A 17,875-nucleotide genomic window follows, 5' to 3' on the forward strand; every position below is an offset into this window, starting at 1 on the left:
CGTCTTGTTAAGCTACTGCGACCTCCATGAATCTTCCAACAGGCATTGCATTTCCTCCTAATTTTAGTCAGCTTTTGCTTTTCAATGCATAGGCGAACACTAAGGGAGACCCACTCCCCAATAATAGGTAGAAGGTTTTTAGTATGCTGTAATTCACGTCTGTTTCAAGGGGCATTGCAGTTCCTCATAATTTTTGGAAAGCCTTCCATTCACTGCTTAAGCCAACAGTGCACAGGAGATCCAGTTGCTATAAATGGAAAAAATGGTTTAGTTAGGGCCCTCTGACCTCCATGTCACTTCCAAGAGGCAATGGAGTGCCTCGAAATTTTTGGTAGGCATTGCACTCCCTGTATGCCCTATAACTGTGTAGCCGAACCGCTCCTTTTGTTACAGAAACATATCCTACAAGACATGTGTGGTTGACTGGCCTGATAATGATGTAAATGGTCCCTGTTACTCCTGCTCTTTCTCCTTTGCCACCACCTCATCCATCTTTTATAACCTGAAGCTTTGTTTTAACAGGAGTCATAGAACTGGGATCGTAGCAAGAAAACATCCAGCAATCCTCGGAGGAGGTAGGATATGCGCCAAAACGCTGACCACCTCAGGCCTAGCCACTACTACATACATGCGCTTGGATTCCAAGAAAACAAAGCAGATGCTAACTTCTATCATCATCATCATGCTCCTCACCTTGGCACTCTCAACTCCCCTGATGGAGAAGCTAGGGCCCACCGGAGGAGTCTGGTTCTCTGGTGGGCTCGTCCAATGCTGCCCTAAAGCAGGCCAGGCTAAGAAAAGTGTGTGGAAAGGTGACAGGAGAAATAGGGGCGGCTGGGGACCGTTTATGGACACCCGGCCGCTGGGCGGCTGGGGACTGAGTATGGATACCAGGCCGCCAAAGCAGCCATAAGGTAGTGGCCAGCTTCGGCCTCCTCCAAACTAAAAGGCCCCATTTCAAGTGCAAGCTAGCAGTATGGCATTGCAGCCTGGGGGTAGGTGGGTGGCAGGCTGCACACTTACGCTTACATTAAAAGAAAACAAAGCAGATGCTAGCTTCTATCATCATCATCATGCTCCTCACCTTGGCTCTCTCATCTCCCCTGAAGGAGAAGCCAGGGCCCACCGGAGGAGTCTGGTTCTCTGTTTGGCTCGTCCAATGCTGCCCTAAAGCAGGCCAGGCTAAGAAAAGTGTGTGGAAAGGTGACAGGAGAAATAGGGGCGGCTGGGGACCGTTTATGGACACCCGGCCGCCCCCAGGTGGTTGGGGACCGTCTGTGGACACCCGGCCGCAGGGGCGGCTGGGGACCGAGCGTGGACACCCGGCTGCCGGGCGGCTGGGGACTGAGTATGGATACCTCGCTTCCGAAGCGGCCATGAGGTAGTGGCCAGCTTCGGCCTCCTCCAAACTAAAAGGCCCCATTTCAAGTGAAAGCTAGCAGTATGGTATTGCAACCTGCGGGTGGGTGTGTGGTTGGCTGCGTATTTGCGCTTGCATAGCAAGGAATGGGGGAGGTAAAATTGAACACTGCCCTGGGACAAGGACTTGCATGGGGATAGTTGCAAGTCTGCATCTTCTGATGCGGCAAGGATCACTTCTGATGGGCACACTTTTAGACAGTGACCTGGGAGTCAGAGATGCTTCAAGGGGTCTTCCCCATGCTGTTCCCATGTCTTTTCAGCACTGTATGCATGTGTCAGACAGCACATGGCCAGATAAGGTTGTAAAATGTTAAAATGACATTTCCCGGTGAATGCATTTGTCACGGTTGAAAGCAATACAAAAGTGCAAAAACGCATGAAAAATGCTACTTGTGAACATAGCCCAAGGTGTGGAGGAGTATTTTTGTTTTTGGTTATTTATTTTACCTTATACACAAGTCTTTACCCTGGAAAGGAAATTCCTTACCCTTTTTTCACAGGAAAACCGTTTCAGTTTCGTTTTTGAACGTTTTATTGTGAGCCCGTAAAAGTGGCTTAATACCTCTGACTACGTTGTTGACAGCAGTGACCTGGGGGTCAGAAATGCTTCCAGGGGCGATCCCCATGCTGCCCCCATGTCTTTTGAGCACTGTCACTATCGTTTTGGGCACTTTTTAGGCTTTCTACAGACTGCCGGGGGGTGCCGCCGCAAAAATGCTCGGGTCTCCCATAGACTAACATTGGGTTCGTTGCTCGGGTCGAGCACCCGAGTATCACGGTGAGCTCGGCCAGAGCTTCGAGTACCCAAGCATTTTAGTGCTCACTCAACACTAGTTATGAGCACTGTAGCCTCACCTGTATAGGAGTTGTGGTCAGGTAATAACTATAGGAAAATATTAAACCCCTTACCAGCATCCACCGTACACATACGTCACAAGTCACTAGATGGTGTATGGAATGGGTTTACGCCAACTATGGGCGGTTTCCTGGTTTCGCCAACTATTACCGCAGGTTCATCAAGACCTTTTTGGTAGTTGCTAAACCACTAGTGACCAGGAAAAGGACAGATTTTTCGAGATGGTCTGAGCTAAATTATGGATTTAAACGTGATCCCTTAAATGTTCAGAACCTGTGATTGCTGGTTCCAGTGGAGGACGCTGTAGGCAAGCCTGTCTTCTTGACTGGTAATTCTTCTCCTTTTTTTCCCGGATGCGTCTATCCACTTGCGACATTGTGATCAAGGCCACAGTGTTGGCCGAAATGTCCACCAGTCGCCTCAAGCATCACCCTTTAAATAAAGTTTCACCTAAAGCATACCATACCTCTCTACGTGTGCAGTGATTTTTATGGTTTACATAAGTTATAGGACAGGATACAAACATTTAATCACTATCATCATTGTTCTGGATAGAGGGGCATTATTCAACACATATCATATGTCTCTTCCTGCTAACCAGAACCCCACTAATGTCATATCAACAATTTGAAATTAATATAACACAGAAAAAAGAATAAAACAATGAAAAAAGAAAAATGACTACAACTAAAAATGGAGTCAAAACAGAAGTATAGTCAAAAAGAAAGGTTTATGCCAAACAAAATTAGTCAGTTTTTATCTTATGATTAGAATTGAGTGAATTTAGTCTAGCAAAATTGGATTGTCCTTGAATTTTACTAAAATTTGTATTCTCCAGATTACGGGTTTTCTGCAATTCACTTTACACAAATTCATCAAAATAGCAGCCAGTTATCCACCATTTTAATGAACTGTAAAAATCCGGCATAAGACACCAGAGCATAAAAAGAAACAGTCAATTAGTATTGAATATCTTTGATTATAATCAAATTTCCCTGATAATTTCGAGAAATTTGCCTAATTTGAATCTCTGCAGAATCAATCATTTATTTTTATGACTAAACAGCTTTGCTAAAAAAGAAAAGGTTGTGAACCCCATTGATATTTCTACTGTATATTTTTTACCTTAATTACCAAAACATTGAATCTTATATTTAGCTGAAATCATTTGTGCCATTTGGTAAAATCGTATTATATTTTGTAGCCTGTATTGATTAGAATAGTATTCACATCATACAAAAAATTGGTCATAAGTTACTTAGAGGATCATTTCTGTCTTATAAAGTGACAACTTATTGCTCGGATATCTAATCACTTTATGATTAAGGTGGGTCTGACCACCATCGATTTTTAGAATTAAGGGACCAGGGATGCTGGTGTATAAATGGAGCTAGAGACAACTAAGTGGCTGGAAGCTTGTACAATGGGGGCACAGTCTTTTCTGACACTGGGCACTACATTGCGACCCAAAATCATTCCTATAACCTTCATTCTCATGATCAGACATTATAGGATGATGATAAAGATATTTTAGTGATATTTAATAACATTGCAAGATGTGAATACACCTTTATTGTGTATATTCATTCTTTTGGGTCATTTTAGTTTTTTCCATCCTACTATAAATGCCCGCTAAAAGAGATAGTGTATGAGATGTTTCATGGATTCATAAACGTTACTATACCATCTGTGCTATGAACGACAAAACCAAACACTGCATTGAAGTCCACAATCTGTATTGTGTTATGTGCTACAAGTTGCATTAGTGTGAGATTGTATTGTTTTAATAACTTCCAATGAAAAGAAATAAATGTCGTTCAAAACAACAATTGCTATGGTTTACAGCAAAGACTGCAATAAAAATGTTAAAATAGCTGTTCAAGCTGCCAGCTCAACACTTTTAACATATGTGAAGAGGGAACATTACTGTGAAGAAAATAAAGCTGTGCCATAACAACAGAAGAAGGCATCTATTTTAGAAACCTATTATTTCTAGATCACCACCAGTTCTTCTATAAAACCTTACCTGTAAGCAGACTTGTAACTAAGGAAAGTCCTTAAACTCTAGTTAAGGATATGCATTTTATAGTCACATCTGTGCTTCTATGGTAATAGTAGCAGATGTTGTACTACAGTATTTAACTATTATCACATGAATGATTCACATGGCTCTACATTAAGTGTGCTGAATAGCTTTTAAATTAATGCAGTGTAAGTAACAAGAGTAAGTAAGTAAAAAGAATAGATATACAAAACAACCTAATCTTTGAGACATACCTTTTATACATATATAGTCATGACCGTAAGTGTTCGCACCCTTGAAATAGTACCAGAAAATAAAGTATTTCTCACAGAAAATTATTGAATTTATACATGTTTTGTTTTATACATATTTATTTTCTTTGTGTGCATTGGAACAACACAAAAAACAGAGGAAAAAAGACAAATTGGACATAATCTCACACAAAATCCCAAAAAGGGCTGGACAAAATTGTTGGCACCCTCAGCTTAATATTTGGTTGCACACCTTTTGGAATAAATAACTGCAATCGCTTCCTATAACCATCAACAAGCTTCCAAACACCTTTGGACCACTCTTCTTTTGCAAATTGTTCCAGGTTTCTCATATTTGAAGGATGCCTTCTCCCTACAGCAATTTTAAGATTTCTCCACACATATTCAAGGGATTTAGATCCGGACTCATTTCTGGCCACTTCAGAACTCTCCAGTGCTTTGTTTCCATCCATTTCTGGGTGGTTCTTGAAGTATGTTTGGGGTCATAGTCCTACCGGAAGACCCATGACTTAGGATGCAAACCCAGCTTTCTGACACTGGGCACTAATGTAGGAAAACAGTGTAGGAAAGACAAAGTGCAACACGAAAGTGGAAACCTCCTAGGCTGATATAATATCACCTTGTCTCCCCTACCATCCCTATATTGGTTCCTCACCAATTGGCAAACAGGAAACCTTTGTCTTGTAAATCCCCAGAGCTAGGCCCTGGATTAGAAAGGGGGGATGAGCACTGGTCAGTCCCCACTATCAACTAAAGACAACAAGGGAGACAAACACAGGGGGAAGAAATTTAGCTTGAGCCAACTTCAGAGAGATTACACCAATTGTCCTCCAAGCACCAGAGAGGAAGTAAGCTGAATGCAATAGCTCCAAGCCTTCACAAGGGAACATGTGAATATCACCGGCCCCTCCCTGCAGCAAACTGAAAGTATTTAAACACCCAGGCAAGGGTGTCAATCAAAGCAGACGGGAGGTAGCCACTGGGTCCTAAAGTAAGACAGATTTAAGAATGTAATGCCAAATGAAGTGACCTTCTGCAACCAGCTGCAGAATGACTGTCTGCTACATCTGACACACCCGTGACAACTACATTGCGACCCAAAATCCTTTGGTAATCTTCAGATTTCATAATACCTTGCACACTGTCAAGGCACCCAGTGGCAGAGGCAGCAAAACAACCCCAAAATATCATTGAACCTCCACTATATTTGACTGTAGGTACTGTGTTCTTTTCTTTGTATGCCTCATTCCATTTTAGGTAAACAGTAGAATGTGTTTTACCCAAACACTCTATCTTGGTCTCATCTGTCCACAAGGTGCTTTCCCAGAAGGATTTTTGCTTACTTATATAAATTTTGGCACACTACAGTCTAGCTTTTTTATGTCTCTGTGTTAGCAGTGGGGTCCTCCTGGGTCTCCTGCCATAGTGATTCATTTCATTCAAATGTCGACGGATAGTTCATGCTGACAATGATGCATCCTGCACCTGCAGGACAGCTTGAATTTCTCTGGAACTAGATTTGGGCTGCTTAACCACTATCGGGACTATACTGCAACCTTTCAACAATTTTTCTCTGCCATCCATGTCCAGGAAGATTAGTTACAGTGCCATGGGTTGTAAACTTCTTGTTGAGAACTGTGGACAAAGGAACATCAAGATCTCTGGAGATGGACTTGTAACCTTGAGATTGGTGATAGTTTTCAATAATTTTGGTTTTCAAGTCCTCAGACAGTTCTCTTCTCTTTCTGTTCTCCATGCTTAGTGTGGCACACACAGACATACAATGCAAAGATTGAGTCAACTTGTCCCCTTTTTATTTGGTTTCAGGTGTGATTTTCATATTGCGCACACCTGTTACTTGCCACAGGGGAGTTTAACCAAGCATCACATGTTTGAAACAAAGTTGTTTACCCACAATTTTGGAAAGGTGTCAACAATTTTGTCAGACCATTTTTGTGGTTTTGTGTGAAATTATGTACGATTTGGCTTTTTTTCTCAGCTTTTTGTGTTGTTCTAATACACACAAAGGGAATATACAGTATGTGGGTATAACAAACCATGTGTAACTGTAATAATTTTCTGGAACAATTCAAGGGTGCCAACTCTTGCAGCCATGACTGTGTATATATATATATATACTGTACAGACCAAAAGTTTGGACACACTTTCTCATTTAAAGATTTTTCTGTATTTTCATGACCATGAAAATTGTACATTCACACTGAAGGCATCAAAACTATGAATTAACACATGTGGAATTATATACTTAACAAAAAAGTGTGAAACAACTGAAAATATGTCTAATATTCTAGGTTCTTCAAAGTAGCCACCTTTTGCTTTGATGACTGCTTTGCACACTCTTGGCATTCTCTTGATGAGCTTCAAGAGGTAGCAAGAGGCAAATGACGTCTCCGCTTGAGCAGGAGAATTCTCCCACGCTGCCATCCAGCTTGTCATCCTTCAGAGACATTGCCTGCGCTCCTCAGTGTCTCTGAAGGATGACAAGCGTGGGAGAATTCTGCTGCTCAAGCGGTGACGTCATTTGCTGGCACCGCATGCGCAGTAGAATTCTCCCACGCTGTCAGTGATGTGCATGAGGTGAGCTGAGTTCATTGGACATGAACTCAGCTCATCTGGATGCCGTCACAGCAAGACACTGAGGAGCTTCACTGAGGAGCTTCTCAGTGTCTGCGGCATGGCAAGCTGGATGGCAGCGTTCTGCTGCGATCCAGCCTGTCATGTCAATGTAGCAGATCTGAAGCCGTCCTGGGAACCATGGAAAGGTAAGGATGAGGTTGGTTTATTATTTTACTTTTATTGCAGAAGATCGTTGGCTTCAGCTGGAATGGGCGTGATGGTAAGTAGAGTTTAATTTAGAACCTTAAAGAATTGTGTCTTTATTTCAATTAAAGGACTTTATTCTGGGTGTTTGTGTTTTTTTTTAACTTTCACTATGGGGTTAGTAATTGGGGTGTCTTATAGACGCCTCTCCATTACTAACCTGGGCTTGATGTCAGCTGGCATTATAAGCTGACATCGACCCCAACCCTATTACCCCACTGCCACTGCTACAGGGCAGTGGGAAGAGCGAGGCTAAGTGCCAGAATTGGCGCATCCTATGGATGCGCCATTTCTGGGGCGGCTGACGGCTGGTGTTTCTAGCCTGGGAGGGGGCCAATATTCATGGCACCCTTCCTGGGCTATTAATATCAGCCCCCAGCTGTCTGCCTAGCCTTTGCTAGCTATTAAAATAGTGGGGACCCCACGTCATTTTTTTGGGGGAGTCCCCCATTTTAATAGCTAGTAAAGGCTAGGTATTCAGCTGGGGGCTGATATTAGTAGCCTGGGGAGCTCCATGGGTATTACCCCCTTCCCAAGCTTCAAACATCTGCCCCAGCCGTCTGCTTAACCTCCGCTAGAGACTAAAATTACGGGGAACCCCACGCCAATTTTTTTTAAATAAATCCTTTATTGTAACACTAAATGACAAGTACAGTAAGCAACACTGTCACTGTACTTATATATGTGACTGAAATGTTTCTATCTATCTAATCTATGTGTGATGCTCTATTCTTTCTGTTCTAATTTGTCGGGTACCGATGTCTGCCGCTGATGAATTGCCGGCCGGCTTTTTTAAAGAGACAAAAACACTATTATTTTTTTTTTTATAAATCCTTTATTTTAACACTAAATAGCAAGTACTGTAACCAACACTGTCACTGTACTTATTATATATGTGACTGACATGTTTCTATCTATCTAATCTATGTGTGATGCTCTATTCTTTCTGCTCTAAATTGTTGGGTACCGGTGTATACCGCTGATGAATTGCCGGCCGGCTTTTTTAAAGAGACTTGTGCATGAAAATCGGAGGGCACTAGTGTGTTCCAAGTGCCCTGCTATGTTTTTCATGCACCCTCCTATACACCCTGCCTGCCTGTCTGCCTATATATTCTGCCTGCCTGACGTTTAATTAAGCACTGTTCCCATTGATTTGGGCAATTTTTGACCTTCTGCAGACCGCCGGGGGGGCCGCCAGAAAAATGCTCGAGTTTCCCATATACTTACATTGGGCTCATTGCTCGGGTCGAGCACCCAAGTATTCCAATGTGCTCGACCCGAGCTCCGAGCACCCGAGCATTTTAGTGCTTGCTCATCACTAATGATAAGAAAAAAATAAAAATAAATGTTTTTAAGTGTAAAAAAAAAAGTAAATATAAAAAAAAGACAAAGAAACCATTTTAAAACTATATTATTGTTTATCCTGCACAGTGAACACAGTAAATTTTAGGGTACTGGCTTAGAATAAAATAAAAACTGCTGTGGCACACTAAGCGCCTTTCTTATCATTAAGAATTTGAAGGTACATGATTGTATAAAATAATTATGTATGAAATTGAAATGTTATTTCATATTGAAATCTAAAAAGCACTGAGAGCATTGGAATCATAACTACAGAGACTGGTCTTTGTGGAGTGTTAAAGTTTGTCTGGGATTAGAAAAAGGGTTTTCTCCACAAACAAATGCCACTCAAATCTTATTGCTGTGCCTGTGATTGTATCTAAGCTGCATGCATTGGATGCCAGTGATGCTGTTTCTGGAAAAAAATCAGACTGATTTTTTTACTTTAACTTACGCTTAAGCATAACCTTTAACAAATACTTGTAAAAGTACCTGCATAAATGCTGCAAGAAAGCAGCACTCCAATTTTGTTGTAAAAAGGTGTATTAGTCCAACATGCGTGATAAGCAAAAGTGAAGAATTTGTATACGGTAAGTACATTAAAAATACATGATGTGAGGTATACTTGTACATCAAAAAATTGGACTGTAAATGGGGTCGTGCACCACAATTAGTTCATGGATCATATAGCAAAGCAGTGCAATAAGAAACCAAATGACAAAAATAATAATAAAAGAATAGACCTTTATTAGGTCACTAGATGGTGGCCCGATTCGAACGCATCGGGTATTCTAGAATAGGTATGCGGCCGACGGGGCGCAATTAGCAGAGCGGCGTTTAAATTTGGCGCCCAAATCGCTGATTGGTCGCGTTAGGCAACCGCGACCAATCAGCAGAGCGGTGTTAAAATTTGGCGCCAAAATCGCTGATTGGTCGCGGGCGGCGGCCGCGACCAATCTGCGAACCGTGTTAGTGAGAACTGGAGAGCGTGTTTAAATTTGGCACCAAAATCGCTGATTAGTCGCGACCAATCAGCAGAGCGGTGTTTAAATTTGGCGCCAACACTGCTGATTGGTCGCGGCCGCCGACCGCGACCAATCAGCCGAGCGATACAGAGCGGGGTTTAAATTTGGCACCAAAATCGCTGATTGGTCGCCGGCCGCGACCGATTAGCAGAGCGGTGTTTAAATTTGGCGCCAAAATCGCTGATTGGTCGAGGCCGCCGGCCGCGACCAATCAGCGATTTTGGTGCAAAATTTAAACAACGCTCTGCTAATTGGTCGCGGCCGTCAGACGCGACTAATCAGCGACTTTGGGACCAAATTTAAACCCCGCTCTGCATCGCTCTGCTGATTGGTCACGGTCGCCGGCCTCGACCAATCAGCAGAGCGTTGTTTAAATTTGGCGCCAATCTCGCTGATTGGTCGCGGATGGCGGCCGCGACCAATCAGCAGAGCGGTGTTAAAATTTGGCGCCAAAATCGCTGATTGGTCGCGGGCAGCGGCCGCGACCAATCAGCAAACCGTGTTAGTGAGGAATGGAGAGCGTGTTTAAATTTGGCACCAAAATCGCTGATTAGTCGCAACCGCGACCAATCAGCAAAGAGGTGTTTAAATTTGGCGACAATACTGCTGATTGGTCGCGGCCGGCGACCGCGACCAATCAGCCGAGCGATGCAGAACGGGGTTTAAATTTGGCGCCAAAATCGCTGATTAGTCGCGGCTGACGGCCGCGACCAATCAGCAGAGCGTTGTTTAAATTTTGCGCCAATACAGATGATTGACCTCGGCCAGCGACCGCGATCAATCAGCAGAGCGTTGCTTAAATTTGGCGCCAATCTCGCTGATTGGACGCGTCTGGCGTCCGCGACCAATTAGCACAGCAGTGTTTAAATGAGGCGGCAAGATCGGTGATTGGTCGCGGCCGCTATTTAAATGTGGCGCCCAAATCGGTGATTGGTCGCGGGCAGCGCCAGTGACCAATCAGCGATTTTTAACACAAATGTCCGGACCTTTGTAACACCATGCGGATACTGTGGGGACATCAGCGGCTAGGGTGTGAAGGGAGGACCGGGGAGCGGCGCTGCGGGTCGGGATACTTCTGCTGCGAGCGCCCGCTCATGTCCCTGGTTCTCGCAGCGGAAGTATCCGCACAGGCAGCGGCGCTCCCCGGTCCTCCCTTCACACCCTAGCCGCTGATGTCCCCACAGTATCCGCATGGTGTTACAAAGGTCCGGACATTTGTGTTAAAAATCGCTGATTGGTCGCTGGCGCTGCCCGCGACCAATCACCGATTTGGGCGCCACATTTAAATAGCGGCCGCGACCAATCACCGATCTTGGCTCCAGATTTAAACACCGCTGTGCTGATTGGTCGCGGCCGATATTTAAATTTGGCACCCAAATCGGTGATTGGTCGCGGGCAGCGCCAGCGACCAATCAGCGATTTTTAACACAAATGTCCGGATCTTTGTAACACCATACGGATACTGTGGGGAGAGAAGCGGCTAGGGTGTGAAGGGAGGACCGGGGAGCGGCGCTGCGGGTCAGTATACTTCTGCTGCGAGCAGTCGCTCATCTCCAGGCTTCTCGCAGTGGAAGTATCCGCACAGGCAGCGGCGCTCCCCGGTCCTCACTAATACTATTCCGCTCCCCATCAATACGATTCACTGATTGGTCGCGCTCTCTGCACGCGACCAATCAGTGATATTGGCGCTAAAGTTAAACACCGCTCACCGATTTGGGCGCCACATTTAAATAGCGGCCGCGACCAATCAGTACAGCGGTGTTTAAATGTGGAGCCAAGATCGTTGATTGGTCGCGGCCGATATTTAAATTTGGCGCCCAAATCGGTGATTGGTCGCGGGCACCGCCCGCGACCAATCAGCGATTTTTAACACAAATGTCTGGATCTTTGTAACACCATGCGGATACTGTGGGGACATCAGCGGCTAGGGTGTGAAGGGAGGACCGGGGAGCGGCGCTGCGGGACGGGATACTTCTGCTGCGAGCGCCCGATCATGTCCCGGGTTCTCGCAGCGGAAGTATCCGCACAGGCAGCGCCGCTGACATCCATGCGGCAAGGGTGTGAAGGGAGGACCGGGGAGCGGCGCTGACATCCAATTGGTCGCGGCCGCTATTTAAATGTGCCGCACAAATCGGTGATTGGTCACGGTCTTGGCCCGCGACCAATCACTGATCTTGCGGCTAAAGTTAACCACTACTGTGCTGATTGGTCGCGGCCGATATTTAAATTTGGCGCCCAAATCGTTGATTGGTCGCGTGTAGCGTCCGCGACCAATCAGCACAGCGGTATTTAACTTTTGCGCTAAGATCAGTGATTGGTCGGGTCCGAAGACCGCGACCAATCATCGAATCGTCTTGGTGAGGACCGGGGAGCGGCTCTGCCTGTGCGGCTACTTCCGCTGCGAGAATCCGGGACATGAGCGGGTGCTCGCAGCAGAGGTATCCCGACCCGCAGCGCCGCTCCCCGTCCTCCCTTCCGCATGGATGTCAGCGACGCCGGCGGTCCTTCCGCTGCTACCGGCCGGGACATGAGCGCCTGGCGCCGCTCATCTTCCGGCTGCATCTCCATCCCGCAGATGGGTCCGGCGGTCGGGGTCCTTCTGCTGTTACCGGCCGGGAGATGAGCGCCTCGCGGCGCTCATCTCTCGGCTGCAACGCCACTGAGCTCCGTCCCGCAGATGAGCCGCTAACGGCTGCCATCTTTTTTCTGAAATCCCGCGGCGCTGATTGGCCGCAGCCGGACCAATGAGCGACGCGGGATTTCCTGGACAGACAGACAGACAGATAGACAGACAGACAGACAGACAGACAGACGGGATAAGACAATTATATAGTAGATATTAAAAAATTAAACATACAGTTGGGCCAAAAATGTAAAGGGACAACATCCCCAGCAATTGATAGACTGAATAAATAGTAATACGTAACTCAATTAAATGTGCAAAGGTAGAGAAATTACTTAAATACTCATGTCATAGAGAGGAAACAATCATAGCAGTAAGTGAGCTGTTCTTCCGGGTCTCATGTTCACGGCGTCATCGTGATGCCTCCAATGATGTGTTCGGGGGGTCGGGTCGGCAGCCGCATGCGCCATTACATGCTGGCGTATCTCTACAATGTTATCAGAGATATTCTTTGATTGGTCACCAGTCTATATTTAAAGCTACTCCTTGTTGTGTGAAGCCACTACACCCCCAAATAAGGCAAGCGCCGAAACGCGTGTAAGGGACCTGGCTAACAACTCTGGTATTTATACTTACCTTTTTCTACTACAAAGTTCTAATGTCACTCCTTATGTTGCTATAGGTAATATGCACATATACTAACACTCATATTGTGAGGGCTGCTATTTGATTTACTACAATACAACAATCTAGATATTGCAATGATTTTTTCCTGCGGTACAGCACAACAGTTTACAATCTTACAATCAATTACCTCTATTCCCCAACCAAATATCCCTCTCCTGTCCTGATGTGACTTCAATGAACTCAGAGGAATAGTCCTTCCTCAACTATTCGAAAATACCCTAACAGTTAACCAACTGCGACGGCTGCTTAGCCATAAACAAAGTCGAAAAATTATCCTATACTATATTGTTCTTCAGAAACTCTCTCCTGAAACAAAAAGAAGTTCAAATTTGGTCTGAAGTCCGTTGTGTGATGTGTCAGCATCCAGGCATGGATTAGGATTCTTAATTGCGGAACAAATAGAAAACGTGGCAGCAAATCCATAAGTTCCGGATTCTGATTTTGGCAATAAACGTGGCCTGAAACAGTCAATATAGTTATCTGTCTAACTACAGGATCTATCTTTGTCTTGAATATTTTGGCGCCAGAATGTAGTGAGGTGCGTGCATGGTTACCCACTGCGACGGCACAATGGGCCTTAGTTTTATTACTGACCCGGGTCAGCTCCAGACAAACAATGGGTGTATGAGGACGAATGCAGGAGCCCTCCAGCAGGTGAATGGTTCCGTTGATGACTATGACTTAAAGGGAACCTGTCATGTCCTATTTACTATCTGCACTGCCCCCATAGCATTGTTAGTGATGCAATGTGCCTCACTAACAAGTTTTTTTCATTAAAATTGGTGGTATTATAATGATTCTATAACATTTTAAATACTTATATCCTACCTGCTCGTTTTCAGTCATAGGGGTGTGATCCTCATATTCAGTCAGGGGCGGGCGCCGCATTCAGTCACTGCTGGTGCCGCCCATGTATTTGAAATTTGCTCCTGGCCTGCACTAATATTTGTGGGGTGCATGCGCAGTTTTACATGTCCGGCCGCAGGTCCCCACGTGTGCGCAGTGATGCTGTGTAGTTCGCAGCTTCACTGCACATGCGCTATGACCTGCTGCTCCCTGCGCGTGCACAGTGATGCTGTGTAGTTCACAGCTTCACTGCGCATGCACTATGACCTGCGGCTCCCCGCGCTTATGAACTAACAGCCTCACTGCGCACGTGCTGGGAGCAGCTGGTCATAGCGCATGCGCAGTGAAGCTGTGAACTACGCAGCCTCACTGCGCATGCGCGAGGACCTGCGGGCGGACATGTAAAACTGCGCATGCTCCCCACAAATATCAGTGCTAGCTGGGAGCAAATTTCAAATACGTGGGCGGTGCAGTGACTGAATGTGGCGCCCACCCCTGACTGAATATGAGAATCACACCCCTGTGACTGAAAATGATCAGGTAGGATATAAGTATTTAAAATGTTATAGAATCATTATAATACCACCAATTTTAATGAAAAAGCTTGTTAGTGATGCACATAGTTATGGTGGTCTGTCTGGGATCATCCACCATGAGCCGTGCACCCTGATTAATGCTTTGCAAGCCAGGACTTGGAGTTTTGTTTGCAACAGCAAGCTTTATTTAACATACACATGTCCATTTGGATACCAAAAGTAAGCCATAGATCTGCATGGATGAAACCCATGTGAATGACTAGGTGTACTGTAGTAGCCATTTTTCTGTTCATTTCTATTTACTAACGTCTATCTTATCTGCAGTGGTTGCATTATTCACATTCTAGCATGGAGTAGAAGTAAAAAAAGTAGTGTAAAAGTCAGATATTTTACACTTTTACACCTTAAAATACTATGGTCTATAAAATATTAAGAAAGGAAGAGACCTTGCAATAGAGACAGAAAAATTATTGCAGGTATCAAAATCTATCACAAATTATCATACGAGGAACATCATGCTGTTAAACAATAAATCCTCAAAGTAAGCAACTTTTGAATATGACAGCAATGTCGTTTGGTGCGATGTACTTGATGGATACCTATAAAATGATAGCAAGCAATCCATCTGTCAAATTTTATTCAAATGTGGGGATATAGTATATATAATATGAAAATTCTTCTATTTCCAAAGTTACTTTATAACCATCTTACATACTTTAAGAAGCTTTATGAATTATAATAATTGAAACTGCTACATTTAAATGCTAATATTGCACGGAACTTCTTTAATTATGATTGCCAGCAAAATGTCATTGTGCTGGGAGGTCGGCTCATGTTAACATTTGCCTCTTAGATTTTAAGCAATTGATGAGAAATTCTTCAACTTTGACCTCACTATGGAACTTATTGAAAGGTTACTACCACAAGAAATTAAGGAGTATTTGGTAGAAATGAGCAAATCGATTTTATGCAAACCGAATTTGTGCACAGGTACTGGGAAATTTGAACAATTTGTGATTCAAGTCACGTGAAAAAAATGCTTACTGCCATTTTACACATTGAATAAAATTGCATCAGTCACAGAAAGCTTACATCACCACTCTGTTGTGCATCATTTTCGGCCATATACATTCATACATGGGCCATATATATTCGGCCCATCATATTATTTTTTGTGCAACTGCTGCTTTTGCCACTGATACTGCCAACAACCAGCCACCCACATCCTGCCTGTCAATTGTGTTCTATAACTATACTGTACTGCTGTTGTTTGGGTTGCCAATACAGGCTATTCACAGTCAGAAATCCATCTGCTTACCTGTCCCAACAAATTATATACTGTGCAATTGCAGCCACTGCCAGTGCCATTAGATAGCCATACATCTCTTGCCTAACCACTAGACTCTACCGCTATACTGTACTGCTGCCTGCACTGCTAGTATTTGCCATACACGGCAGGATATCTCCTAGCCTGTCCTATCAAATTCTATACTGTGCAATTTTTCCTGCTGCCACTGCCACTGCTGATGGACAGCCATATATCTCCTGGCAGTCTTCTGTGTTCAATAACTATACCATACTGCTGTCTGGGTTGCCAGTGCTGGCCCTACACAGCCAGACATTTTGCCTGTCCCATCAATTTTTTTACTGCACGATTGCAGCAACTGTCACTACTAATAGACAGCTGCTGCTCTAAAACTTATCCTGTAGGGATAATTTATGGACATCTTGTTAAAAAGTCATTGCATCTTTATCTTCTAAGCAGGATATCCAATTCTGCTTCCAGAAAAAGGATCATTTTTGAATGGCTTGTTAAATAGCGTTCCTTTTTCATTTTCAAAACAACAAACCTGTTGCTGCTTCCATAAAAATGGATAATGTTTGGATGGTTGTTAAAAAGCCATTGCTTCTTCATTTTCCAAACAATAAACCTATTGCTGCTCCAAAAAAAGGGATAATTTTTGAAAGGTTTGTTAAAAAGTTATAGCTTCTTCAGTAGTGATGAGCGAGCACTAAAATGCTCGGGTGCTCGATGCTCATGTCGAGCACATTGGAATACTCGGGTGCTCAACCCGAGCAACGAGCCCAATGTAAGTCTATTGGAAACTCGAGCATTTTTCTGGCTTAAAAATTGCCCAAATCGATTGGAACAGTGCTCAAATGACATGGGGACAGCATGGGGAAGAGCCCTGGAAGCATTTATGACTCCCAGGTCACTTCTGTCAACAACGTTGTCAGAGGTATTACGCCACTTTACGCACCCACAATAAAACATACCAAAATGAAACCAAAATGGATTTTCCTGGGAAATATGTTAAGGAACATCCTTTCCAGGGTAATGACTTGTATATAAAGCAAAATAAATAACCAAAAACAAAAATGCTCCTCCACACCTTGGGCTATGTTCACACGTAGCGTTTTTGATGCGTTTTTTCACTTTTGCATTGCTTTCAACCGTGACAAATGCATTCACCAGGAAATGTCATTTTAACATTTTACAACCTTATCTGGCCATGTGGTGTGTGAGATATCATATTACACATCCTGTTTCATTTATGAAGGAGGGACTCTGAGAGTCACAAAGCCTATCTCTATAGGGCTATCAGGCGGCCTTTACTATTCTTAAAGGGCCAGCTGTCAGCCTCACTATTCTTAGAGAGCCATCAGCCGGCTATGTTTTATTGTTCCCATTACTAATGAGTGGGTCTTCTATACTGTTATTGCGTATGCAGTGAGTGCCAGGGCTGCCCAAAATTTGGACGCACCCCAATACCAGTTTGAAAATTTGGACGCACCCCAATACCCCTTTGAAGAGACTTAGAGGAGGGCCTCCTGAAAACAATGTTCCCATTATTAGGAAGTGGGTTTCCCATTGTGTTTGCCTATGCAGTGAATGCAAGGGTTGCCAAAAATTTGGAAGCACTCCAATGCCCCTTGGAAGAGACGTACAGGGCCTCATAAAAAAATATTCCCATTATTAGGAAGTGGGTCTCCCATAGTGTTGGCCTATGCAGTGAATGCAAGGGCTGCCAAAAATTGGGAGGCACTTCAAAGCCCATTGGTAGAGATGTGGAGGAGGGCCTCATAAAAAAATGTTCCAATTTGAAAGGAGCGGGCCTCCTATACTTGTAATGCCCATGCACTAAGTGTATGGGCTGACAAACATTTACCCCTGGGGGGTATACATGAACATACTGTATAAATTTTTTTTTTTTTACGGGCATCATAAGCACCCTTTAAAAAAATGATGTGGGTGTTGCATCACGGACCACGGTCACCCTGGTAATATGGTGGTGGAGGATGAGGAGAAGGAGGAGGACAAGAGCAAATAGCCAAAATCAGGAAGCGTATACCCATGTCTGGGTGTGAAAAGGTGCATGGGAATACACCTCCCAAGAAAAGA

Source organism: Phyllobates terribilis, unplaced genomic scaffold (genome assembly GCF_046119375.1).
Source record: "Phyllobates terribilis strain yellow unplaced genomic scaffold, ASM4611937v1 Scaffold_2__4_contigs__length_985480577, whole genome shotgun sequence".
Classification (NCBI taxonomy): Eukaryota; Metazoa; Chordata; class Amphibia; order Anura; family Dendrobatidae; genus Phyllobates; species Phyllobates terribilis.